Here is a 27,117-nt window from a genome sequence, read left to right as displayed (position 1 = left end):
TGTTCCTAATATTTACCAATCAATCCCGTCATCCAATTAATTACTAATTATTTGCTCAGTATCTAATAATTCCCAAGTTATTCTCTAAATTCCCAAAAATAGCCCTAGGCCCCTCCCGAGTCGGGTATTAATCCCCGTTGTGGCTGTTTCGCTAATCCGCTCACTAGGACCGTCTCGAGCCACATGCTGCAGATATATCCACATAATAATGTGGTCTCAACAATTTATCACATATAATTACATTTATGCCCTCAACGGGCCAAAATTACAAGTATGCCCTTATAAGCTATAAAGGGCCCACATGCATATAATATATCCATATAGTCATAATATTCATGCATGCAACATAATCATACATTTAACCATTTAAATATATATTAACCAATTATGCCCTCCCGGCACGCTAATCAAGGCCATGAGCCTTATTAGCAATTTTGGGTCGTTACAACAACAAAAGCAGCCATTACAGGTTGTTCGTTTGTGCAATTCCAACAGCGAATGTGAACTTGATTACTCTTACTGGAGACATTCCTTCTCTAGTAAAACCATACACAGTTTGCGTTCATAATTCGAGGTCTCGAACAGAAAGCTACATTCTTTCAAGAGTCGATTTGAACAGTATATTGACCAAAGAGCCATGATCAACCATTCTCCGAGCAAAAATCATATTAACAATTTTTGCTTCAATGAACAAGGGGTCATTATGCAGAAACTTCACATGATTGGTGTCTTCCACAGTAAATGTACTAGGCTTACATTCATACCAAAGCATTTTGGGAGTACGCTCCTTGACGGCCAACACATTTGTTGGTATTAAATGATCAAATCAAATGTGTGCAGTGGGATATATTGACCCATTTTAATAAATATTAATACCAGCCATGATTATATACATATATAAATATTAAATCACATATAAAATAGATCAGGGGTTACCTCTAGTAGCCTATCAAGTGTCCTTGAATCTTTTTGTGTAAAATCAACGATCTTCTTATCCAGTAATCTGGAAGCTCACACCTTGATCTTCCAGACCAATCCTCAAACAAACAAGGACGTGTGTGGGCATGTAGGATTCAAAATGTTGATTTATGTGACTCTGTAGATGTACTCAACACATGAGATATAGAGAGGTTTGACTGAGAAAAGTGGTTTAGAATAGTTTTTAGGCTTAGAGAAATTTATCGCTTTAGAGAGAGAGTCTATATTTTTTTAATCTCATAAAAAATAATGAAAAGCTTGTTCTCGTAGTCAAGTACTATCTCACTTATATACAAATTATTTAATCTAATTAAATAATCTTTATTTTATTAAAAAATAAAATGCAAATTAAAATTCATTTGATATTTGTATTTAATTATTTATTTAAATCATATTTAAAATAATAATTAAATAACTCATTAAACAAATTTATTTGAAATTCAAAATTCGAATCCCAGGGATAAAAAATCCCTAAGTTAGGCGCCACACACTGTGTTGTATAGTGTGTGTGTCGCCCAACCCTATTACAGTTTGCCTAATTTTCTCATTAGTTTGTTTAATAAACTTTTAAGACAATATATTTATCCCAACATAAATATTAGTTAATTAAAAATTAACTTTATCTTAAAATATCAGTTTTAAATTAAATAAATAAATATCATATTCTAAATATGATATTTATTATTCTCTCTCTTTATATTAATCCAAACAAGATTAATATTAATTTTAACCTATAGTTTTTCAAAATAAAAACTAGATAGTTAAAAAATTAATTAATTCACAACTAATCAATTACCCATAATTATCACATAATTATTTTCTTGCCCTGGAAAATTAATTCCATTGCAATTTAGTCCTTCTCTCTACAAATCTTTCTTTTGACATCCTTACCCTTGACAATGTAGAACAGAGGTGATTTGGGGACCATAGACCTATAATATGAAGCTCCAATAAACCAGATTATTAATCAAACTCTTTAATCTAATAATCTTATTTATTAATTCCATGATTACTCCACTATAAATATGGAATTGCACCCCAAGTATTTATAGAATTATATTCACAGAGTTTTCTATTGTAGTCCATTGATATAATCAATATATGTAGTTCTGTCCTCCATTATTGGTTTGTTAATTAGAGCTAGTCAATATTATCGTTTTACCCTTCTAATTACCTCTTGATCCTTAAGTACCATTAATTCACTAGCGAATAATCAATCTATAATGTAATTATAGATTTGATCTCAATAACTATTCAGTTCAAGGATTAACCCTAAACAGAACCAATATTCGATTAGTTTGGAAAGCGTAGATTCCAATATTGTACTTCATGTTCCCAGCCATCCATGATATTGAATCTCTAAAAAAAAATTCATCAGCCTCATTATTTTAAGAGGCCTTAACGAGTTAATCAAAAGATCCAATAAACACAAACAGGAGTTCATGAATACTCAAGATTTAGACTGATCTACAAATGATCATCTATTATGATAAGAATTAAATCTTTATGTCAAACTAAAAGTTCGTAAAGATAATTAATTCTCATCGGTCCTATCATATATAATCTCTATTATCTACAACACCTTTACTAAGATGTATATCCACATCAGTAATCTGAATCTAGATTAGTCGCATCTCGTATGCTTAGCAAATTGTACTAGTAACCATTCATTAAAGATTCCATACTTTAATATGTTACGTACTATTTTATTAATTATATATGATCTTAATTCTCTCGTACAAATACAAGATCATATTCTCATGAATAAATATGGAATTTTCTTGATATTTTCATATAATTAATTCAAACAACTATTATAACATTCAAATATAATAAAATTGTACTTTTATTTAAAACCAATAAAATGGCTTTACATGCTTTTAGGGCCTTAATCCTAGCAACATTTTGACCAGGCTCATGACGTAATGTTCAGGCATATCTCTCTAGAGCCTTTCTACTATCGACAACTAAGTGTTGTCCTCCGCATATCATATCTAGTCTCCCTATTATCGGGTCATGTAATAATTTTTGGGTCGATGTATCTGTAGTCCCTGCAGCAGCTGGTTGTTGGTCGGGTGGTCAACGAACATACCTTCTCATTGCTTGATTATTTTGATGATTCAATTATGTCATTGAGCTGGTTACACTCATTAGTGTCATGTCCATAATTATTATGGAATCTGCAGAATTTATTGTTGTCGCTTTTACTTATATATTTTTGAATATGAGATGGTTTCCTATAGGGAACCTCGCTTGAAAACATATGCTCGTGATTCTAATAGTGTAGAGTAGGTGGTGAAATGAGGCACGTACTCTCAAGGCTTATCATTGGTTTTTTCTCATTATTGTTGCCAATGTATGAATTATTCTTTCGTTTCCCACTATTCTGGTTATTTTTATTCCTACTACCATTGTTTGTCTGGTTCTAGTTAGAATTTGCACCTGAATTTTTATTTTGGGCAGTGTTGGTTCCTACTTGATTAGCCTGGTTAGCTTTTTGAATGGCTTCCTCTAATTTAATAAACTTGTCTGCTCAGTCGAGAAAGTCTCTAGTCGAGTAAATAGTTTTTCTTCTCAGAACGGACGACAACGGTCACTTAAATTTTATCCCAGACATAATGCCCTTCAATTGACCATCATCACTAACTGTTTTGGAAAGAGCAGCTTCTTGCATAAACCGCTGAACATAATCTTTGAGAGGCTCAGCGGGTCCTTGTTTGATATCAACAAGGTCAGTGAATTCATCATGCAAAGTTCGAGCATCAATAAAACTGTGAGTAAAAGAGTCTTACGGATGAATCCCAGGAATTAATGGTCCCAGGCTCTAACTTAAAGAACCATTGTTTGGCAGCGTCAGCTAGGGTAGCAGGAAAAATTCTGCATAAGACATCATCACGATTTCCTTGGAGATTTGTTTGTATCTTGAAGTTGTTAACATGTATACATTTTTCAAGTCGGCATTTTGAACTTGGGAGGAATCGTTAAGGCATTTATATGATCATAGAAGGGAGATCCTTTCATTCTCTCTAGATCAATGTTTGTGGGTTTCGGGGTTGTTAACTCCCGAACCATTTGAGTCAAGCCATCTAGTTATGCCTGAATGGCTGAAGCAACCATAGGAGCAGCTGCAGGAGCAACGACTGGGATTAATGCAACTTCATTATGTGGTGCTGGAGGGATTACTAGTGTAAGGGGTCCTACAACATTCGACCCATTACCTTCCCAGAGCTGGTCGAGGACATTGCGCAAGTCGTGTCCTCGGTTTCCAAGTCTATTAAAGACATTTTCCCCCTTTGTTGCCCCAATCGTTTTGACTATCTGCTCGAGGGGCACCAAGACGTGGTCTAGCATGACAATTAGCTGCTCATTCTGCCTTAGTGGGACAAACAGTCCTTCAGGCTGCATATTTTCTCGAGCAGGAATGTTATGAGGCCCAAGTGGCCTTGGTGGAACAAATTGTCCTATTGGTTGTTCATCATAGTGACGATCCTCATAGCAGTGATCGTTTCTGGGTTGGTAGAATCTACTCTCTCCCTCATCATCATCACAACCATCTCGGTAGGATGTTTGATAACTATTGCTTACTCCCTGATCGTTTTCACATCAGTATCTCCTCGGCGAATGACCTGGGTTACGCCAAACTGACTGATTGCGTTGATGTTGTTGGCCTCGATTTTGGCTTACTAGTCTTTCATTCCTTGGTTGTCGGAATTGTTTACTAGGTCCTAGATTCTGGTTGTTAGCAGGTAGTCCCCCTATTGATACTGATCGTCTTGGTTGCCCATCAGCAGGCCTTCCTTCTCCAGACACTTGCCTACCAAATCCTTGGCCTTGATTGGGAAAACCTTGCTCATCTTGGTGGGGTTGGCGATGGAACCCAGTAGTTTGGTTTCCCCTTGGGATTCCTGGCTTTGGCTTTTTGTGGTAGTAGTTGTTGCTTTTGAATTGTCAAAGAATTATTCTTTTGAGTTTAGTTCTCAATGAAAGCACCAAAATGTTGACCATCGTTTTGGTCAGTGACACAAGTCAAATTGAATGACAATTAAGAATAAAAGAGAACTAAATTCAAGTAAACAACACAAAAAAATTTATAGTAGTTTGGCCCCAAGAGTTGGCAATGACCTACGTCCACTCTCACTTTTATTAATCAAGAAGATCTCAGACTCAAGATCAGAAAAATAAGATTCAACTGAGTTTCCTAAGCTTAAGAGAGAATACAATTTGACAGATTTTTGTATGTAAAGTGTGCATAAAATAATAATGAATGTAAGATATCTCTATTTATAGAGTTTCTTGGTGGGCCATGGGCCTTACAAGCATCGAATGGGCCCCGCACACATAATGTGGGTTTGTTACAACTGAATACATAATAAAGAAAATAAAAATACAGTCAAATAACAGTTACATAAATATCCCATAAGATTAGGGTCATTCTAGTCGAGTGAGCTGTCCCTCAACCATGTCTTCTTTCAATCAACTTATACAATCATGGTGTAATCGATCAGATTCTTGTTGTTGACCAGCGATCTTTAATCTCTTTATCTGATTCCAAGAAGGGTAGCTTCTTCCCTTTTGGTCAAGTACAATCGACCAACACAAGCAAATCGACCAGCATATGCAAATTTAATTCCTACTGTTGCCACGTGCCATTTTAATATGTCATAACATCATGTCCAACTTTGGGTTAAAAAATAACATTATATATCTATTTGTTGTACTACAATATATCAAATTAATATGCCATGTTAGTAAACTTATGTACCATAGTTTTTTGTAAGAAAAAAAAACAAACAAAATCAATTGATAAGAAATAACAATAACGAAATTTGATATATTATAACATAAACAATGCATATACTAAGTCAACAATAATTAAAAAAAAAGTGTAATCTTTATATAATATTAACCATACAACTCTCATATATCATCCTAACAAAAAGTATATACACTTGTTGGAAAGTGATGTACCATCAACCCATAAAAAACGAAAAAAAAATCAACATAACTTTAAAACAAAAACTAATTAAACAAAACTAATATACATATACCATGATATTAAATATTTAAAATAGAATTGTATAAATGTAATTTTCTGAAAGGGCATATTTGGTAATATATAATTTTAAGAAGGTGGTTTGACTATTTTCCTACAAAATTTAAAACTTAGACTTTTACTTGCTTTCACACACCATTATAGAGAAATGATCATTTTACATTGTTAATTACCTAAATTTTCCTTGCCATATAAGTCTCTCATTTGCATCTCATTAAAGTGATACCCATAACAAATGACATTTTTTTTCAGGATAATAATTAATAAATGTCCCTTATTTTTAAGTTAGAGAAAAATAACATTTTTTTTTCAAATTTTTAATTTTTATGATATTTTTGCTTTTCCAATTTACTCTTTTCTATCAATTTTATTTATTTATTTAGAAGTAGATGACTTTAATATCATGGAATATATATATTAGTTTTCTTCAACTAGTTTTTATTTTAAATTTATATTGATTTTTTTTTCGTTTTTTATTAGTTGTTGGTATATTATTTTCTAACTAGTATATATATTTTTTGTCGTATGGTATTTCATTTTTTTCAATGATATTTAGTTTCTATCTTGTTATACATAATGGTTATATATAATTTTGTATCATGGTATATACATTTCAATGGTGGTGTATAATTTTGTTAGTATAATATATATATTTTTGAGCAATAATTATGTAAGTGTTGTTCGTATATTATTTTTCAACTTCGCATTTTGTGGTATGGTATATCAACTTTTATGATAATTAAGTTCTATCTTATTATATGTAATGGTTGTATATAAATTTGGGACACTGAAAATGTCCCGCCCGGTACGGAGACGGGACATGTGTCGTCACTCAATCACAGTCATTCATCCATAGTCGCCTAATCGGAGGGTTGTAGTTGTTAGGTGATGTTTTAATCATGGTCGTTAACCTAATCGTGTGGTTATGGAGGACCAAGTGTGATGTAACGACAACTGACATGGGAGATGACAGTTTCAGGCTATGGTATTGGGGCAAGCTGAGAATTTAATGGGTTTTAGAGGAGAGAGAGAGTCGGTTGCTCTTCCTTTATTTATTTTTTATAGTATTTAGCTTCTCTTGTTAAATAAGAAAACCCATTAAGCTTTTGGTATCATATTTTAGAGAGAAAAATTTGCCATAAAAAATATCATGTTCGTTGAAGATCAAGGCGTGTGGCTTGGAGTCGTAAACCATTTTCCTTAGATCTCCACTAGGTAAAGCCTCATCTCTAAGTACAATTTTTTTTTTTATTGTATTTGGCTTGAATAACTTCATTAACTTCTTTGAAATGGTTAAATGCTACTATGCAATTTATGGGTTTGAAGAACTATTAGTGAAGTGCATGTATGGTTACTTAAGCTATGTTTCATTGATGATGTCCTTTGTTTTGTTTTTTGAGCTCCATATTAATTTTTATATCAAAATAAAGTTTGCCTCTTTGGTCTTTTCGTGGAGGGGATCATAGTTTTCATCTAGTGGGGATAAGACTTAGTGGGTGGGAAAATTTACAATTTTTTATATGTTTTTCTTTTCAAATTTTGGGCAGAAACCATATTTGGAAATTTTATTGACTTTTTATTAAGTAATGATTTTTGATTGAGAAGGGTGTGGCACTAGTTTGAATAAATATTTTAATAGAGTGAATGATTATATGGTTAAAATAGGAGGGATGCAACTGGACTGATCTGTAACTAGCGAAAATAAATTTCGATTTGTCAAATGCCTGTACCTTAGTTTCTTTTTGTTAATTTCATGGGAATTCATTTTGTTTCTTGTAGCACTTTTAGATGTATTATAGTTTCAATCTTTAATATAATATGTGTAGTCTTCAAGTTTAAACAAATCGGTTTATAAGATGTAACAACTTGTTCCTATTTCAATGGATATCTTAAAAAAAAATAGGAGCATGCTCTGTTTTGATTGTAGTTGTACTTCAAGATCTCTGGGTTGTGATTACAATTAAATAGTGATAGTCTGTTTTGATTGTAGTCCTGTAATCTTTGATATTTTTGTTATAACCAAAAACGGAACATGTTTCTAATATTTAAATTACTCATTCCCAATTTAGAATTCAATTAATGCATACTCTTTAAATATGGAATGCACTTTTTTTTTGCAATTATACTATGTGTCACAGGGGTAGCTATATATTATTATTTCAATCCTTGTGTAGGGCTTGAATAGCTCGTATGCTTCTTAATTGTGTTTTTTATTCAACATAATCTTATAGGGTGGATACGATGAAACAAAATCGTTGTGGAGCGAGGAAGAAGGTTGAGCCTTAGGGGAGAAAGGGTGATGTTGTGGATTTTATGTGAGTATATTAGTATTTCCTCTTTGATATGTCAGGTTTTCATTTTTTTTTGTTGACTTGGTGTCAATGTTCATTTCAGAACTGCAAGATTGGATGAAATTAAATAGGAAAGTGCCAAACTAGAGGCCATGTTGAGAGATCAAAGAATACTAGAGAATAAAAAGATGTAGTTTGATGGTGGCAACAATTTTGTATAAGCGGAGTAGTGTAGCATATGATTTGGAATGAATATGACTTGGAATGACTATTTTTTTTATTATTTTCTTTAGATGCAGAAGGAGCTCGCTAGGAAGTTGAAGTATTCTATGAATATTGCTTCCACAAATAAGTCAACAAAGCGGAAGAAGGTGCCAACATCCAATTCAGATGAGACAGAGGAAGATGAGGATGTTGAAGAGTGTAATGAAGAAGATGGTGCATTAGAGGTTAAGTCTCGTGAGCATGTGACTAGATGCTCATTCGAACGGGTTGCTCAAATTGTGAGGACATTGTCAGATGAATAGAAGTCTAATGTAATCAAAGCAGGTTTTGGATCTAATCTGCGGGAAGATTTCCCAAGTATATACAGTTTGTTGGCTCAGTGGTTAGTGGAGTCAGTTGATGTGAAAAGAAATTGTCTGAAGATTTACGACAAGACCTTCCCCATCTATGGGAGGGTTTTTCAGCGTGTCATTGACACCCGAATGGAAGTCAAATGTTAAATGAGAAAGCGAGTGTGCCAGATTGTGAGATTAAGAATATAATACTTGTTGGCAAAAAATTTGTGAACTTGTCTGCTTTAGAAACACAACTTCTAAATTACGAGGAGGTCGACGATTATTTCTTGGCGATTTTCATTTTGGTCATCTTGGGGAGCGTCTTTGTCCCTGGGTCGAGCAACCAGCTGTGCACCAGTTATATAAACTCAGTGCGCGATCCGCAGAAAGTTTGTTCTTATAACTAGGCCACCCATAGCTTTAGATGCCTTATGCCATCTATCCAGAAGCACCAAGCAAGACGTTTGTTCACTTGAATGGCTGCACAAAATTCCTTCATGTCATTTCAACTCGTATAATATACTTCAATTTTTTTCTCAATTTGAATTGATACTCATTAACTAGGACTTTTGTATTTTAGGTTATTAAAATTTACAGTACATATATTTATAGCACATACAAGTTCCAAACATTTATGTTGACCACTCGGTTCCACTGATCATTGTTTGGAACGATGGGGAGTGCAAGAAAGTTAAGACTTATATTTGTCAACACGAAGCTTATAGCGGTTTAAAAAACGTATGCCTAATAATTTAATTTGTATAGTTTTTTTGGGCTTATTTTCTCTAGTGTAGAGGATTGACTCATCTTTTTTCTTTGAAATAAATTTTATGATTACAGACTCGCGCTGTCAATGAGCTTAGTGTTGGTAAAGAACATGGACGCTATGGTCTTAGACTTGATGGTGTGGAAGGTGGATTGATGATGGAAAATTTGAGGATATTGAGTTGTCAAATGGATGCCCTGATCGCACTGGTTGTTGCACTACCTGATAAGTTTAAGGTTTTGTTGGCCAATGAGGTGAGTAAATTAAAGGGAACGAATGAGGTACCTGAAGAATCTTAGAGCATCGGGAGTGGATAGGGAGGATGGAGGATGGAATGAGGGAGATGAGACTCAACTTAATGAGCTTATGATTGACCTGACAAAGGTATAGGGAATTTGGGTGTTGTCGCCGAGTTTTAAAAAAATGAACAAGTGGAGCCCAACCTTGGGGCACCGTAGCGTACGAGTTGTTTCAGAGAAGTGAGGGGCTTGTTGTGAGGCCTTTCAAACTATTGCACTTTATTTCACTTCAGTTGTACTAGCTAGCCGATTTCATGTACAACCATGGCTTGGAAGACTTGTAAGTTAAAAAAAATTGAGTTTCATTCATTTTATAATACCTTGGATTCTAATGATAAAGTTGAATTTTGCAGCTACTCTTAAAGTGATTATGACATGCTAGTTGTGGATCGTCAATGCATGTGATCCTTGGAGCCCAAGGGAAAGGTTCTGAGGAGAGGCAAGTGGAACTCTCTGAATTTTGATATTTTAAATGCAATTCATTAAAATAGTTGTTAACTTAATCTGTGTTGAAATTGGGAATGATTACTTTTGATAATTTTTTTGCAGCTTATATCGGCTTATGCAAGAATTCTTACAAGGAAAGATTGAAATAAATATCGAGATGACAACGTGGTTGTTTGGTTTATGCCTCCCAATATTTCATTGTGTTTGCTATGTTCGTTGAATTAATGTACATGTTATCCCCAAAATTTCAGTTCGATGACGTGGCAATTAGAAGTGACAGGTGGTAGTGCATGATCATCAAGCGAATCATCAAGCGACACATTACTGGTCAATAAATGTGTTGACCAAGGGAGGTGCAAAGGTTAGAAAATGATCTACAGAGTTGTGATATCGCTGGTCGGAAGATGGTTTTATCTGGTTAGGAAGATGTTTACCCGACCAGGTAAGAATTTACCTGGTCAAGAAATAATTTACCCGCCTGGATAAGAATTTAACTGGTCAGGAAGGAGTCTTACCTGACCAGACACATCAGAATGGTAGTTTATCCGACTAGGTAAGGATTTAACTGGTTAGGAAGTGTTTTACCTGACCAGTCACCTCAGAAAGGGTGTAGCGCACTAATTTTTTTTTAATTAATTTTGCGCTTAATTTTTTTTATTAATTGTTAAGTGTTAGGAAATTATTTTTAATTGTTTGAATTGTTTGGTAGAAATTATGTGAGAATATCTTTGTTAATTGTTTATTTTAATTTTTAAGTAAATGAGCTTTGCTTGTGTGCACCAATGTGCATGGTTAGTAGAAATGCACCTTAGCACTTGTGTGTGTGCATGTGCATGATTTCATGGTGAGCATACAAGGATTTTCCCATGCATTATTCTAGATTATTCTCTTATTAATTAATTTGTTTTATTTTATTTTATTATTTTTATTAAATTAAAAATAGGATTAATGGGAAAAGTAAATAGGATGAGCTTTTGTGTTCACACAAATAAGAATTGAGAAACAAGTGTAGAAAAGGAGTTGCCTTTTTCTGATTTCTCGTAATCCTGGACCCAGCCTCAGTGAAATGAGTATAACTTGGGCTGTGGAGATCTGATTTAAACAAAATTTATACCATTAGAAAGCTAATGAAAGTATCAACAGTTTTCATGAAATAGTATTTTTCCTAAAACGTAACGTAAATGGGTCAAAAACCCATCCCCAAGTCTCAGGACCCTAGAGTTACGAGAATAACACAATTTCCTTTATTAGTCATGGACAGCCAAGGAAGGAAATAGAGGAATTAGTGTGCTGCCAATTATCAAAGGGATTGATCAGCTGAGTATAATTATGAATTGATTTTATTTTTTATTTATGGAAAATAAAGGGAAATGATAATTATCTTTTCCTTAGCTAGGTTTTAGTCAATGAGGCATTTAAATAGAAAATAAGAAAGAGCTTGAAGGCTCATTTGTGTCTCTTGGCTGCCGACTATAGAGAGAGAAAGGGCATGAGCTCGTGCGAGAGGAGAGAAAAGAGGAAGAGAAGGAGAAGGAGAAGAGAAAGAAGAAGCCAAGGCTAGGGATCCTAAGGTATGGGTTAAGCATTTCATTTTTTTTTCTCTACATCTTGATTCTAAGCAAGGAAAAATGATGGTGATGATAGGTTTGGATTTTGTTGCAAGAGGATTGGAGGCTATGGTTCGAAATCTCTTGGGTAAGTATTTGGGTTCATAGTGATGTCGTTAGTTTTTACCTTTTCTTGAATCTAAGATCATTTTTTTTCTTTGCTTTTGTGTGGTTTATTCGAAATCCCTAGGGGGATTTGATCAAGGTGGTTGCCATATTTGGGTTCTTGAATACTTTCAAGAGAGGTATTGGATTCCTCCCTCAACCTATGTTTTGTTTTGATCTTGGCAAGGTTATGGTTTGGTGATTGGCAATGATATTTTGTTTTGTTTTCCTTTGATTTGTTGGTTGATTGTTATTTTTTATTTTGGGTTGAAGGGTTTTTTTTTTGTTTGATGCATGAGGGGTTTCAGCCTAGGGTGATTAAAAAGGGTTGTGTGCATAGTTGGTTTAAATTGTTGATTCTTTTGGATTCATCTTTATATTAGACGCATGATCCTTGTAGGGATCCTATGTTATGTTACCATGGTATTTTGATTTTTATGATCTATTGGAAATATGCAAGAATGCTATTAGACACATGCTAGGGCATAAGTTTGGCTTGGTGTTATGATAATGTTATCTTATAAATATTCTTGTAAAAAAAATGCAAAAGAATCATGAAATGTTGATCATGAGGGTTTTGCATAAGGTCTTATTTGGTGTTTGATTTTATGTTGATTAAATTTCATGCTAGATGTAATAATGTGGTGTTTAAGTGTAGGTGAATGTAGGGTAAATTGTTAAATGGATAAGAGCATTTTATGAACATTGTTTAAACATGATTTGGTGAAATAATGCTTGTTTTTTTTTTATATATATATAATTTGTGAGCATATTAGTGAAACAATGTTTTAAAATACACATGTGATGCCTCAAGTGGTATTTGATTTTTAAGTAAATAAAAAGACATTCTATTTCACATTTAAATGGTGTTTTTACTCAATCAATACATGCATACTTTTTTGTGTATGCAATGTGTGATTTTTGAATGAATTAATAGTTGCTGAATTTTTTTATTAAAAATAAGAAAGGTCTTTTAAATGAGATAAATAAAGTGAGTGCATCAAATAGATTATACCCTAAGTTATGTATATGGGAAAGTGATATTTTCTAAAATGTAAATATAAAGTTTCACATTTTTATTTAGGTGCAGTTTTTTTTATTATTTAAATGAGAAAATATTTTGGTTTTAAATTCACTTATAATTTTAGACAAAATAAATTATTGCTGAAAGTTTGTGTTAATAAGCTAAAATAATTGTTTTGTTTAAAATTTAAGAGTCTTACACCTAAATAATTCAAGTCTTAAATATTATAAGTGAAAATACATTTTCCACACTTTAAATTATAAATTCTCACATTTAATCATATAATTTTTATTAATTTTGAAAAAAAATTATTTTCTAAAGGAAACAAGAAATTTATTAAGTATTTCTAAATGACAACAAGTTTTGTTATTTTCTATGCTAGTTAAAATAATAAATAGAATTATTTTATTATGAGAAATTAAGAAAAATGTTAAATGAATTATTTTTATGAAATAAAAATAATGTTTTAAGAGGTTTAATCAGCTTAGTGATTTTAAAGAGGTAAATAATGGTAAGAAAGTATGTTGCTAAATTCTTATTTTGAAAATGATAGAAATAAGCGCGTAGGAATTATCGTTTTTAACATAATTTTTTAACAATGTTCCCACGTATGCATGTCGCATTCAAATGCACTTTTACATTAAAAAAATGTATAATATTCAACCATGTGATTTTTACTTAAAAACCATGCATGTAAAATATGTATAAGTTGGATTATTCTTTTTGTGATTTTATGTATAAATATGCATGTTTAGAAAATATGTTTAGTTTTCACCATGTGTGCTGCACACATGAGATTTATGAGTTGCGCACAAGAAAGTCTTATGTGATGCTAAAAAATGCTATTTGATTATGATTATAGGCTCGTTGCGAAGTTTGTCAATTTTTGCTTTGCTTGGACTTGAGGTAAGAAAGTTAGATATAATTGTATTTGTTTATGCTATGAATGGTAAGATTGGCTTGTATAAGGATAAATGATATATGATGATGTACCATGTGATATTATGTATGAAATATTGTTATGATCTGATGATGAATGTAAGAAATCATGTATTTTTCCTTGGCTTTGATATGACTTAACTGAATGTATTTCTATATGTTGTATGATATGTAATGGTTGTTAATGCGATGAACGCGACACAACAAAGGGGTTACTAAGGATATAAAGACGTAATGCATAGGGCGGACGCGCCGAGGTTATTCAAGGACCAGAGATCCTGTTTACCTCAAAATATGACATGGACAAGATAGCGGGTCATGTTCACAAAGATATGGTGATGATGCTTATGATGATAATTTTTATGATGATGATGTTTATGATGATAATGTTTATGATAATGATGTTTATGATGATGAAGTTAAGTATGATGTGTAACAATGTATGAATGTGAATATGTTTTGTTGTGTTTACTTGTGTGTTGTTTGTACTTCCTTACTGGGCTTTTAGCTCACCCCTTACTTTCCCTTCCAAGTAGCAAATAGGATTTCTCTTTGGTACACGTGGTGATGTGGGGAGTTCCGACATCAGGGTGTGTATGGCGTGGGGTTACCCTATGGGCGAGAAAACAATAAGCTTAACGCCAATTTCTAAAGAATAATGTTATGTTTATTTTTAATTTTTCGGAACTTATCAATGAGACTTGAACTTTAATTATTTTTAAAACATTGCATGAAAACTATTATTTTTATTTTTTAAAACTATTTGGCCCAACTTGCATGTTTTAGCAAGGCCCCACTGGGATTTTTGACATAATAAGTGGCTTTCTTCTATAAGTTTATAAGCATGTAAAGTTTTACAAAGTATTAGATTATGGCATTTTACAAAGGGGTTTCACCCGACCAGTCACCTCAGAAAGGGGTTTCACCCGACCAGTTACATCAGAAAGGGGTTTCATTTGTTAGGAATTGTGCCCTGAAAGCATATGTAGTAGACATTGTTTTAAGAAATAAATAAATAAATTGAATTTGTTATGCATATATCTTATGGACTATATTATTTTGTGATAATATTATGTAAATATGAGAAAAATTCTTAAGTTCATATATGTGATCTCAACCACGTATTGGTACGGGAGGATTGTGTTTGAGATAAATGAGCTTGAATAGTTCGCAATAAAATAAAGTTATGGAAGCTTTAGATTAATTACTGCAAGTACGGTCCACTAGTATTATGAATACATGTGTCTAGATCCGGATCACTAGTGTAGATGACACTTTAGTGGAGGTACTTTCTATATGAGAGAATATATAGAACTGGACCAGATATGTTTATTAATACTTAGTTAAATACCATTTCGAAGTATTAATTAAATATATCAACTGATGATCATATACAAATAGATTTTAATCCTGAAGTTACTATGAAGTCCTGTTTATGTTATATGAGTTCTTTGATTCACTCGTTAGGGTTGTCAGAATAATCAGGCTAGAAACTTTTATTTTGGGAACTCATTAATGTAAATGACTGGGGACATAGTATACAGATATAGAATCTATACCTTCTCGTAAGAGATTGAATAATGGTTCTCTTAAGGGTTGACTTTTGGCACTGAAAGATTATTGAGCTCAAATTCATAATTTAGTTATGAATTAACCTTCACTAGTAAAGTCAATGATACTTAAGGAAACAAGATATAATTAAAAGGTAAAACGGTAATTTTATTCCCGATTAATTATGAACATTTATTAGAGAGTTAATTTGTTTGTAATAATTATATCAATGGACGTTTTATTTTATAAAGTACTCAGTAAATGAAATGTCTATAATTACAAGAGTGCAGTCTCATATTTATAGTGGAGTAATTATGAGATTAATAAATTAAGATTATTTAATTAAAGAGTTTAATTAATAATCGCAAATTTATTGGAGCTTGGAATTATAGGTCCATAGGTCCCCACAGCGGCTCTATCCACACTATTCAAGTCAAGAGTTGATATAAAGAGAAAAATGGTTGAAAGACATATTTAAGAAGAAATTTGTTCTTTGGGCCAAATATGCAATTATGTGATAATAGTGATTAGTTAATTACAAATTAGTTGTAATTAAAAAAATTAATTAATATTTAATTATTATTTAATGTTTGAAATTATATTAAATAATTAATTAGTTATAATTTTCGAAATTAAAATAAATTAAATATTTAATTTCGAAAATATTATTTGATTTAAATTAGTTTTAATTAATTGGTAGAATGAATTAGATATCTTTATTTGAGTGAGAGATAATAATCTGATAAATTCATATTAGATATGAATTTAAAAGATTGATATTTATTCAAATAATTAATTATATTTGATAATTAGTTAAAAAGATAATTAATTCAAATTTGAACTAATTATCAGGTTGTTGGATTTTATATGATAAGGTAGTTTGAATAAATAATTAAATAATTATGGAAAAATCAAATATCTCTAAAATATAGGGTGGTACACGACCACACACAGTCCACTGTCTATGTGTGGTGTGTACTGCACAGATTTTCAGGGATAGATTTTTCAATTTTATTTATTTAATTAATTAATTAATGGAAAATTCAAAAGTTAGTTTTTAGATATTTTCATCAATAAGATAATTAATTAATTAAAAGATAAATTATAAATTGGTTACAAATTTTTTTTTTTTAAATTTGAATATTTTCTTCTTAATTCGGACTTATCAGAAAATAAACAAGAATACCAAAAGAAAAGTCTATTATTCGCTCTAAAAGAAAAGAACGATGCTTTTCTATCTCTCCCCGAAAAAGATATAGAACAAATCTCAAGCCTATTATCTTGATCTCATGTGTTGAGTACATCAAGTAGAATCAGAAATTAACCATCCTTTATTATTTAAGTGCCCATACATTTCTTGAGGTGTAGAGAACGTTGTGGAAGATCTTGGAGTGAGTACCTGGGAGCAGCTTTGTATCGACCCAATTTACTAATAAGGCATAAGGGCCTTGATTAGTGTGCCGGGAGGGCATAACTGGATTATCTGTGATTTAATGATTAAAGCATGTTATATGATTATTTGAATATCTGCGATGCATGACTATGTGTATTAGTATGCTTGTAGGCCCTGATTAGGTTAGAAGGGCATAATCATAATTTTGGCCCGTCGATGGCATAACTTTATATATTTGTGATAAATTGTCGAGACCACATTATTATGTGGATATATTTGTAATCTATGACTCAAGACGATCCTAGTGAGTGGTTTAGTGAAAAAGTCATGGCGGGGATTTATACCCGGCTCGGGTCAAGCCTGGGGTAATTTCTGGGAATTTAGAGAATATATTGGGGTCAATTTTGACATTTAGGAATATAATTGGTGATTAGTTATGTGTCGGGAAGTAAGCGGTAAATATTAGAGACACTTGAGGAATTAGTGGGAATTGGGTGAAATGACCAAAATGCCCCTAGGTTGATTAAAAGGCTTAGAAATAAAGGGAGGGTATTGTGGTCATTTGGCTTATAAAGGATAGGTGTTATTAGGCTTTATACCTCAGTGAATAAGTAGAAGGATTTAGAAGTCTAAAGGAAAAAGAAAGGAAAAGGAAGAAAAAAGGGAAATAGGAAGTCTATTTTTCTCTCTCTCGGTTTAAGCTTTTCTCCATCAATTCTTAAGGTCTTTTGGGGCAGAAACTCAGGGACAGTCAGAGTAGAAGCTTGAGGCTAGGGTCCTTGTTTTGGCTTGAAGAATTAGCAAGGATTTAGCAAGGGAAATCCATTCATTTGAGGTAAGGTTCAAGGTAGTTTTCAGTTTCTAAGTTCTTGGTATTGTTGTGGATTTTGAGCTGAGTTTTGGTGGGGAATTCTAGGGAAATTGAAGCTGAAATTTGAGGAGGTGAAGGCCAAGCTAGTGAGGGTAAGGAACTCTAGCTTTAAGCTTTGTGATTTCTGTTGTTTTGCTGAGATTTTGAGCTTTAGGTTCAACCATGGTGAATTTTGAGATTTGGGGTGCATGTGATTGAGTTATGTGTGGTTGGGATGTTTGGGATGAGTGGAGGATGTTGATAGGCTTGTTTTTATGTTTGGTTGAAGTTTGGAAGAGTTTTGGTAAGGTTTGGCTCGGGGAAAATCGAAGGAGGAAAAATGCAGGATTTGCTGTGCTATGACTAGCGCTACAGCGCTAGCCATTGGGCGCTGTAGCGCTAGGCTGTGTGGTCTGGGGCGCCTTAGGCTCTGTCTGTAGTGCTGTAGCGCTCTCCTTAGAGCGCTGTAGCGCTACCCTATTTCCATAAATGGGTTTTTGGGTTATTTTCAAGGGTTTTTTCCCGGGGGTTCGGGGTTTGATTCCACCACCCCGTTTGGTGGAATTAGGGCTTCCCAAGGGCTCGGGAGTGGTCTCGAGGCTAGATTTTGGACTTGAGGTTCGGTGATGATTCTGATCTATGGTTGTAACTAGGTGTGCGCTAGGGCTCAAGAGGGATCGTGCTTGAGGATCAATTGAACAAAGCTAGCAAATCTAAATGTGAGAAAACTGCACTCGGTTATGTTTTTGTGATGGGACTAAGAGCTCCCTATATCTGTATGATGTCATAGATGGTATTACGCCATGGGACATGTGATAAATGACCTTAGGGTGCCGTAAATTATACTTGCGCATAGGGCGCGACTCGGCCACTGGTATCCGAGGACAGCTTAATATACACTGAGCTCGGTTTAAGCGGGCAGGAGTCAGTGGGATAAATGAAGGGTGCCGCCTAAGGGCATTAACCCTAGTTATCATATGTGGATTGATTGTTGATATGAAATGATATACTTGGTATGCTGAATACTTGATTAACATGCATGGTTAAGATGTTGAGTACATGCTTATGTGGTATGAGTTACCTAACTATCTATTGAATGATTGTGCTCTGCTATTGTGTTTTCTTGCTGGGCCGTGGCTCACGGGTGCTACGTGGTGTAGGTAAAGGCAAAGGCAAGTTGGACCAATCCTGAGATGGAGAGCTGCGAGGCTGAATGTACATAGTCAGCTGTTTGGCTGCCACGGCCGAGGAGTGGAACAGGACGAGAAATGCTTAACTGTTTGTTTTGCCTTAAAGTGGCTAACAACTATATTTAAATCTTGAATCTTTTGTAAATATTCTTTAACTTATTACTTTTGGGATCCCATGTAAAAAGAAAATTTTTATTTATAAGAAATGCAGCTTTTGAGACCAAAATCTTTTACCCTAGTTCAACTATAGATTCAGTAACACGTTTTGAATTAAATGACTTGATTAGCAAGTCTTGCACCTTTATAAACACACAGTGTAACGGTCTTGGCTATCCATGGCGTTACAACTTGGTATTAGAGCGTCCTAGGTTTAAGGGTTCCTGAAGACTGGCTGGACATGTACATTCGCCGCGAAAGACAAGCTCGACTCAGGGTTTGGTAATTGTGTAGACATGACTATGTGTTTAAATGATTTGAATGAGATATGATTGTGGATATCTGCTTGATTAATAGGGAGCATGAGATACTGATAGGGCCTGACCCTTGACTATTGCATGATGATGATGTTGATGCATGCTTATCAGCACTGCTATGCATGTGAATGAATATATGGATGAATATTTGGATAAACTGCTATATTCTGATTGCTTGTGAATGTTTGGAGTTTTAACGGTGGATCATGAAAGGATTATTACCCTATCATAATAGTCTGATTGCCGAGTCGTTGATTGCATATTGACTTAGATAATTATGCGTCCAAGAAAATCTACACGACTAGCCGGCAAGTCTGAGACTAGAGATGATGATCAGGGCCAGACCCCTCCGTCAGTCTCTGAGAACTGGCAGCAGCATATGGCAGACATGCAGGCTCGACTACAGAGCCAAGATGAACAGATTCGAATTCTGTGGCAGCAGGCTCCATCAAGGAGTGTTGCCCCCATTGTGCCACCTGCAGTGGTACCTATTGTACAGCCAGTAGAAGTTGGGAATAGATGGGAGCCGTTGTACGAGCGGTTCAGGAAGCAGCAGCCCTCGATCTTTGAGGGAGGACCTGATCCACTGAAGGTTGAACAGTGGATGACCATGATTACTACCATTCTAGACTTTATGAGGGTAGAGGGACATGACAGAGTGGCCTGTGCCACATATATGTTGAGAGAGGATGCCCGAATCTGGTGGGAGGTGACATCACAGACCAGAGATGTTACTGCTTTGACTTGGGAAGGATTCAAGGACCTATTCAGTCAGAAGTATTATAATGTTGCCATCAGGGCAGCGAAGGTAAATGAGTTTGTGGGGCTGGTTCAGGGCAGCATGACAGTTACAGAATATGCCCTAAAGATAGACTTGCAAAATTTGCACCAGATCTTGTGCTTACCGATGCAGCTAGGCAAGACAAATTCATTAGAGGGCTTAATGCTATGATAGCCCGAGATGTGAGGATTACAACAGTTCCTGGAGGGACAACTTATGCCCAGGCTGTGGAGAAGGCTCTTACCGCCGAGGAAGCGGAGAATAAGATATGGAGAGAGAGTGCGGCGAGATGGGAGGGCCGCAGGGCGGTGCCTCCATATTCTGGTTCTGGTAGGGGCAGAGGCCCCAGTGATTTAAAGAGGAAGAGCCCTGATGCTTCGATTGTTCCTGGTCCTGATAGGAGAGGTCTACCTACTCAGAGTGGCCGTCAGGGAGGCAGTGATACATGGAGGACTTATCCTGAGTGCAAAAGGTGCAGAAGACGCCATCCAGGCGAATGTCGGGCTAAGGCCTGTTATGTGTGCGTGGTGGTGGGACACCTCAAGAAAGACTGCCTGATAATGAAGAAGGGAGATGCAGGGAAGGTGGACAGCTTGACTCCAGCTTGAGTGTTCACCTTGACGCAGGCAGAGGCCGAGGCTAACCCCTCGGTAGTGACAGGTCAGCTTTCTAGCGCCGGCTCTCCTTTTACTGTATTGATTGACTCTGGTGCTACACATTTGTTTGTTTCTAGTAAGATGATTGATAGATTGTGTAGACCTAGTGAGTATTGTACTTTAGGGTTTGGGACTATTTTGCCTACAGGGGAACTGGTAGTATCTAGGAGATAGATTAGAGCACTGCCAATGATAGTTGATGTTAGAGAATTGTTAATAGACTTGATTAAGTTGAGTATGGAGGACTTCGATATGATTTTGGGTATGGATTGGCTGGTTAGATATGAAACTACTATTGACTGCAGAAAGAAGATGGTGACCTTAGAGCCAGAGGGCGAGGATCCCTTTGTTTTTGTGGGAGCGGTGCATGGACCCCGCGTACCCAGGATATCAGCACTGAGAGCCAGAGATCTGCTACAAGGAGGGTGTATAGACATTTCTGGCTAGCGTGGTGGATACCACCAGGGTTTCGCCAGTACGACCGGAAGAGACCAGATTGGTTTGCGAGTTCTTGGATGTGTTCCCTAAGGACTTGCCGGTGTTGCCATCACGTAGAGAGATTCAATTTTTCATTGAGTTGGCGCTAGGGACAGAGCCAGTGTCGAGGGCATCGTATAGGATGGCACCGGCGAAACTGAAAGAATTGAAGATACAGTTGCAGGAACTTCTGGATTTGGGATTCATCAGGCCTAGCTACTCGCCATGGGGTGCTCCAGTTTTGTTTGTAAAGAAGAAGGACGGGACGTTGAGAATGTGTATAGACTACAGGGAATTGCACAAGTTGACTATCAAGAATAAGTACCCCTACCAAGGATTGACGACTTGTTCGATCAGCTGCAGGGTAAGACAGTGTTCTCAAATATTGATCTTCGATATGGTTATCACCAGCTGAGGATCAAGGACAAGGACATACCAAAGACGGCCTTTCGAATGAGGTATGGGCACTATGAGTTTCTGGTCATGTCGTTTAGTTTGACCAATGCCCAACAACCTTCATGGACCTAATGAGCAGGGTGTTCAAGGACTTTCTGGATCAGTTCGTTATTGTCTTCATTGACGACATTTTAGTGTACTCCAGTTCAGAGGCAGAGCACGAGCTTCATCTTCGACAGGTTCTTCAGAAGTTGAGGGAGCATCAGTTGTACGCTAAGTTTAAGAAATGTGAATTTTGGCTACCAAAAGTGACATTCCTTGGACATATCGTGGGTGCATATGTGATTAAGGTGGATCCATCTAAGGTAGAGGCAGTTAAGGATTGGCCGAGGCCAAGGAATGCCTCGGAGGTGCGGAGTTATCTTGGTCTAGCAGGTTATTATAGGCGATTTGTGGAAGGCTTCTCGAAGATAGCGGCAGCGATGACAGAATTGACACGGAAGAATTTGAAGTTTATTTGGTCAGACAAGTGTGAGGACAGTTTCCAAGAGCTGAAGCGACGACTTATTTCTGCACCTATGTTGAGTCTTCCTTCAGGGGAAGGGAAGTTTGTGGTCTATTGCGATGCATCGAGGTTGGGTTTAGGCTGTGTGTTGATGCAGAATGAGAAGTTCATAGCTTATGCATCACGACAGTTGAAGGAGTATGAGCAGCGGTATCCTACCCATGATTTGGAGCTAGCAGCAGTGGTATTCACACTGAAGATTTGGTGAAATTACCTGTATAAGAAGAAGTGCGAGGTGTACATTGCCCATAAGAGTCTGAAGTATTTCTTTACACAGAAGGACCTGAACATGAGACAGAGGCATTGGCTAGAGTTGGTGAAAGACTATGATTGTGATATTCTGTACCATCCGGGGAAAGCCAACGTAGTGGCGGATGCATTGAGCCGGAGAGGCCCAGGTCAGTTATACAGCTCCATCCAGATCTCAAGAGAGTTAGCTGATGAGATTGTTAGAGTGGGAATAGAGTTGGTGGTGGGCCGGTTGGCCAATATTACTCTGCATTCGACCCTATTAGAGCAGATCAGAGATGGGCAGTTGGTAGACGCTCAATTACAAGAGGTTAGAGAGAATGTCTTAGTGGGAGTAGCTAAGGACTATTCTATTTCCAAGATTGGTTTGCTTCGGTACCAGGGACGGATTTGCGTTCCAGTTGATGAGGGGATCAGACGAGAGATATTGGATGAGTCTCATACGATGCCGTACTCACTTCATCCGGGTACCACGAAGATGTACCAGGATCTACAGACATTATATTGGTGGCCCGGGATGAAGAAGGATGTGTTGGAGTACGTAGCCAGATGCTTAACCTGTAAGCAGGTGAAAGCTGAGCATCAGCGACCAGCAGGGTTGCTTCAGCCTTTGGATATTCCCGAGTGGAAGTGGGAGGATATTATGATGGATTTTGTGGGAGGTTTACCCAGAACTGTAGGGCTTTATGACTCGGTGTGGGTGATAGTGGACAGATACACCAAGTCAACCCATTATCTTCCATTGAAGTCGACATATACTGTGGATCAGTATGCTGAGTTATACGTGAGGGAGATCGTACGTCTCCATGGGGTTCCTAAGTCTATAGTGTCAGACTGGGATCCCATCTTTACCTCTAAGTTTTGGGGTAGTTTGCAGAAGGCTATGGGGACTCAGTTGAAGTTCAGTACAGCCTTTCACCCTCAGACTGATGGACAGTCTGAGAGGACGATCCAGGTGTTGGAAGATATGCTCAGAGCTTGTGTAATCGACTTTGAAGGATCATGGAGTAAGTATCTTCCGTTGATTGAATTTTCGTATAACAATAGTTCCAATCAACAATTGGAGTGGCTCCCTACGAGATGTTATATGGGAGGAAGTGCAGATCACCCATTCATTGGGATGAGATTGGTGAGAGGAAGTATTTGGGGCCAGATATGGTTCAAAGGACAAGTGAAGCTATAGAGAAGATCCGAGCTAGGATGCTTGCCTCTCAAAGTAGACAGAAAAGCTACGCTGATCCCAAGCGTAGAGACGTGGAGTTCCAGGTTGGGGACGACGTGTTTCTCCGAGTTTCACCATTGCGAGGGGTGAGGAGGTTTGGAAAGAAGGGCAAGCTAAGCCCTAGGTTCATTGGACCTTTTGAGATCCTAGAAAGGATCGGTCAGTGGCTTACAGGTTATCCTTGCCACCATCGTTGTCAGGAGTCCATGATGTATTCCATGTTTCTATGCTCCAGAAGTACGTTTCAGATGCGACACATGTGTTGAGGTATGAAGACTTAGAATTGCAGATAGATTTGGCTTATGAGGAGCAACCGGTTCAGATTTTGGATAAGAAAGATAAAGTACTACGGAATAAGATGATTCCTCTTGTTAAGGTGTTGTGGAGGAATAGTAGGGTCGAGGAGGCGACCTGGGAACTTGAGACAGCGATGCAGGATCAGTATCCCGAGTTATTCAGGTAAATTTTGAGGATGAAATTTTCATTAGGAGGGGATAGTTGTAACGACCCAATTTACTAATAAGGCTTAAGGGCCTTGATTAGTGTGCCGGGAGGGCATAACTGGATTATCTGTGATTTAATGATTAAAGCATGTTATATGACCATTTGAATATCTGCGATGCATGACTATGTGTATTAGTATGCATGTAGGCCCTGATTAGGTTAGAAGGGCATAATCGTAATTTTGGCCCGTCGATGGCATAACTTTATATATTTGTGATAAATTGTCGAGACCACATTATTATGTGGATATATTTGTAATCTATGACTCGAGACGATCCTAGTGAGTGGTTTAGTGAAAAAGTCACGGCGGGGATTTATACCCGGCTCGGGTCGAGCCTGGGGTAATTTCTGGAAATTTAGAGAATATATTGGGGTCAATTTTGACATTTAGGAATATAATTGGTGATTAGTTAGGTGTCGGGAAGTAAGCGGTAAATATTAAAGACACTTGAGGAATTAGTGGGAATTGGGTGAAATGACCAAAATGCCCCTAGGTTGATTAAAAGGCTTAGAAATAAAGGAAGGGTATTGTGGTCATTTGGCTTATAAAGGATAGGTGTTATTAGGCTTTATACCTCAGTGAATAAGTAGAAGGATTTAGAAGTCTGAAGGAAAAAGAAAGGAAAAGGAAGAAAAAAGGGAAATAGGAAGTCTATCTTTCTCTCTCTCGGTTTAAGCTTTTCTCCATCAATTCTTGAGGTCTTTTGGGGCAAAAAGTCAGGGACAGTCAGAGTAGAAGCTTGAGGCTAGGGTCCTTGGTCTGGCTTGACGAATTAGCAAGGGAAATCCATTCATTTGAGGTAAGGTTCAAGGTAGTTTTCAGTTTCTAAGTTCTTGGTATTGTTGTGGATTTTGAGCTGAGTTTTGGTGGGGAATTCTAGGGAAATTGAAGCTGAAATTTGAGGAGGTGAAGGCCAAGCTAGTGAGGAGGATAACCTAAGTTGAGCTCATCCATCAAAGGTAAGGAACTCTAGCTTTAAGCTTTGTGATTTCTGTGGTTTTGCTGAGATTTTGAGCTTTAGGTTCAGCCATGGTGAATTTTGAGATTTGGGGTGCATGTGATTGAGTTATGTGTGGTTGGGATGTTTGGGATGAATGGAGGATGTTGATAGGCTTGTTTTTATGTTTGGTTGAAGTTTGGAAGAGTTTTGGTAAGGTTTGGCTCGGGGAAAATCGAAGGAGGAAAAATGCAGGATTTGCTATGCTGTGACTAGTGCTACAGTGCTAGCCATTGGGCGCTGTAGCGCTAGGCTGTGTGGTCTGGGGAGCCTTAGGCTCTATCTGTAGTGTTGTAGCACTCTCCTTAGAGCGCTGTAGCACTGCCCTATTTTCAGAAAGGGGTTTTTGGGTTATTTTCAAGGGTTTTTTCCCGGGGGTTCGGGGTTTGATTCCACCACTCCGTTTGGTGGAATTAGGGCTTCCCGAGGGCTCGGGATTGGTCTCGAGGCTAGGTTTTGGACTTGAGGTTTGGTGATGATTCTGATCTATGGTTGTGACTAGGTGTGTGCTAGGGCTCAAGAGGGATCGTGCTTGAGGATCAATTGAACAAAGCTAGCGAATCTAAAGGTTAGAAAACTGCACCCGGTTATGTATTTGTGATGGGACTAAGAGCTCCCTATATCTGTATGATGTCATAGATGGTATTACGCCATGGGACATGTGATAAACGGCCTAAGGGTGCCGTAAATTATACTTGCGCATAGGGCACGGCTTGGCCACTGGTAGCCGAGGACAACTTAATATGCATTGAACTCGGTTTAAGCGGGCAGGAGTCAGTGGGTTAAATGAAGGGTGCGGCCTAAGGGCATTAACCCTAGTTATCATATGTGGATCGATTGTTGATATAAAATGATATACTTGGTATGATGAATACTTGATTAACATGAATGCTTAAACTGTTGAGTACATGGTTATGCGGTATGAGTTACCTAACTGTCTATTGAATGATTGTGCTCTGTTATTGTGTTTTCTTGCTGGGCCGTGGCTCACGGGTGCTACGTGGTGCAGGTAAAGGCAAAGGAAAGTTGGACCAATCCTGAGATGGAGAGCTGCGAGGCTGAATGTACATAGTCAGCTGTTCGGCCGCCACGGCCGAGGAGTGGAACAAGATGAGAAATGCTTTACTGTCTGTTTTTCCCTAAAGTGGCTAACCATTGTATTTAAATCTTGAATCTTTTGTAAATAGTCTTTAACTTATTACTTTTGGGATCCCATGTAAAAAGAAAATGTTTATTTATAAGAAATGCTGCTTTTGAGACCAAAATCCTTTAACCCTAGTTAAGCTATAGATTCAGTAACACGTTTTGAATTAAATGACTTGATTAGCAAGTCTTGCACCTTTATAAACACACAGTGTAACGATCTTGGCTATCCAGGGCGTTACAAGCTTGGATAGGAAGTTTGTTCAAATTACGAAAAGATAGCAAGGACACTTGATAGGCATCAAGAGGTGTGTTTTCTATTCTTTTCTTGCTAATAATTAATGTATGCGTATTAATAGATGCACATATTTAAATGTAGTTTAAATATGTTACAAATTTTTTGTTGTACACTTGGCCAACCCACTACCATTCCGCTGTGTATTAGGAAACTCGTTCCTAATAATTCATACCAGATCGGTTATTAATCTCTACATACATTAATTACTGTGTGGGCATAATATGCATTCTTATGTTATCGTAATATGTGTGAATGGATGGATGTATGTATGATTAAAGTTTATTCTGAAGAGTCGTTAATTA

The 27,117-nt window shown here is 36.5% G+C and overlaps 1 long non-coding RNA gene across 1 annotated transcript; it reads left to right on the top strand.

The window, feature by feature from the left end:
* The first annotated feature begins 6,829 nt into the window (after nt 1-6,829).
* LOC133821199 (uncharacterized) lies at nt 6,830-10,386 on the top strand. The gene is made up of 5 exons (XR_009887370.1): nt 6,830-7,246; nt 8,263-8,346; nt 8,616-9,620; nt 9,723-10,227; nt 10,301-10,386. It is a non-coding gene; the product is annotated as an uncharacterized LOC133821199 (long non-coding RNA).
* Nucleotides 10,387-27,117: the final 16,731 nt, after the last annotated feature.

Source organism: Humulus lupulus, chromosome 3 (assembly GCF_963169125.1).
Source record: "Humulus lupulus chromosome 3, drHumLupu1.1, whole genome shotgun sequence".
Classification (NCBI taxonomy): Eukaryota; Viridiplantae; Streptophyta; class Magnoliopsida; order Rosales; family Cannabaceae; genus Humulus; species Humulus lupulus.
The sequence above is the reverse complement of the archived record's forward strand: the minus strand, read 5'-3'. Positions and strand labels throughout refer to the sequence as shown.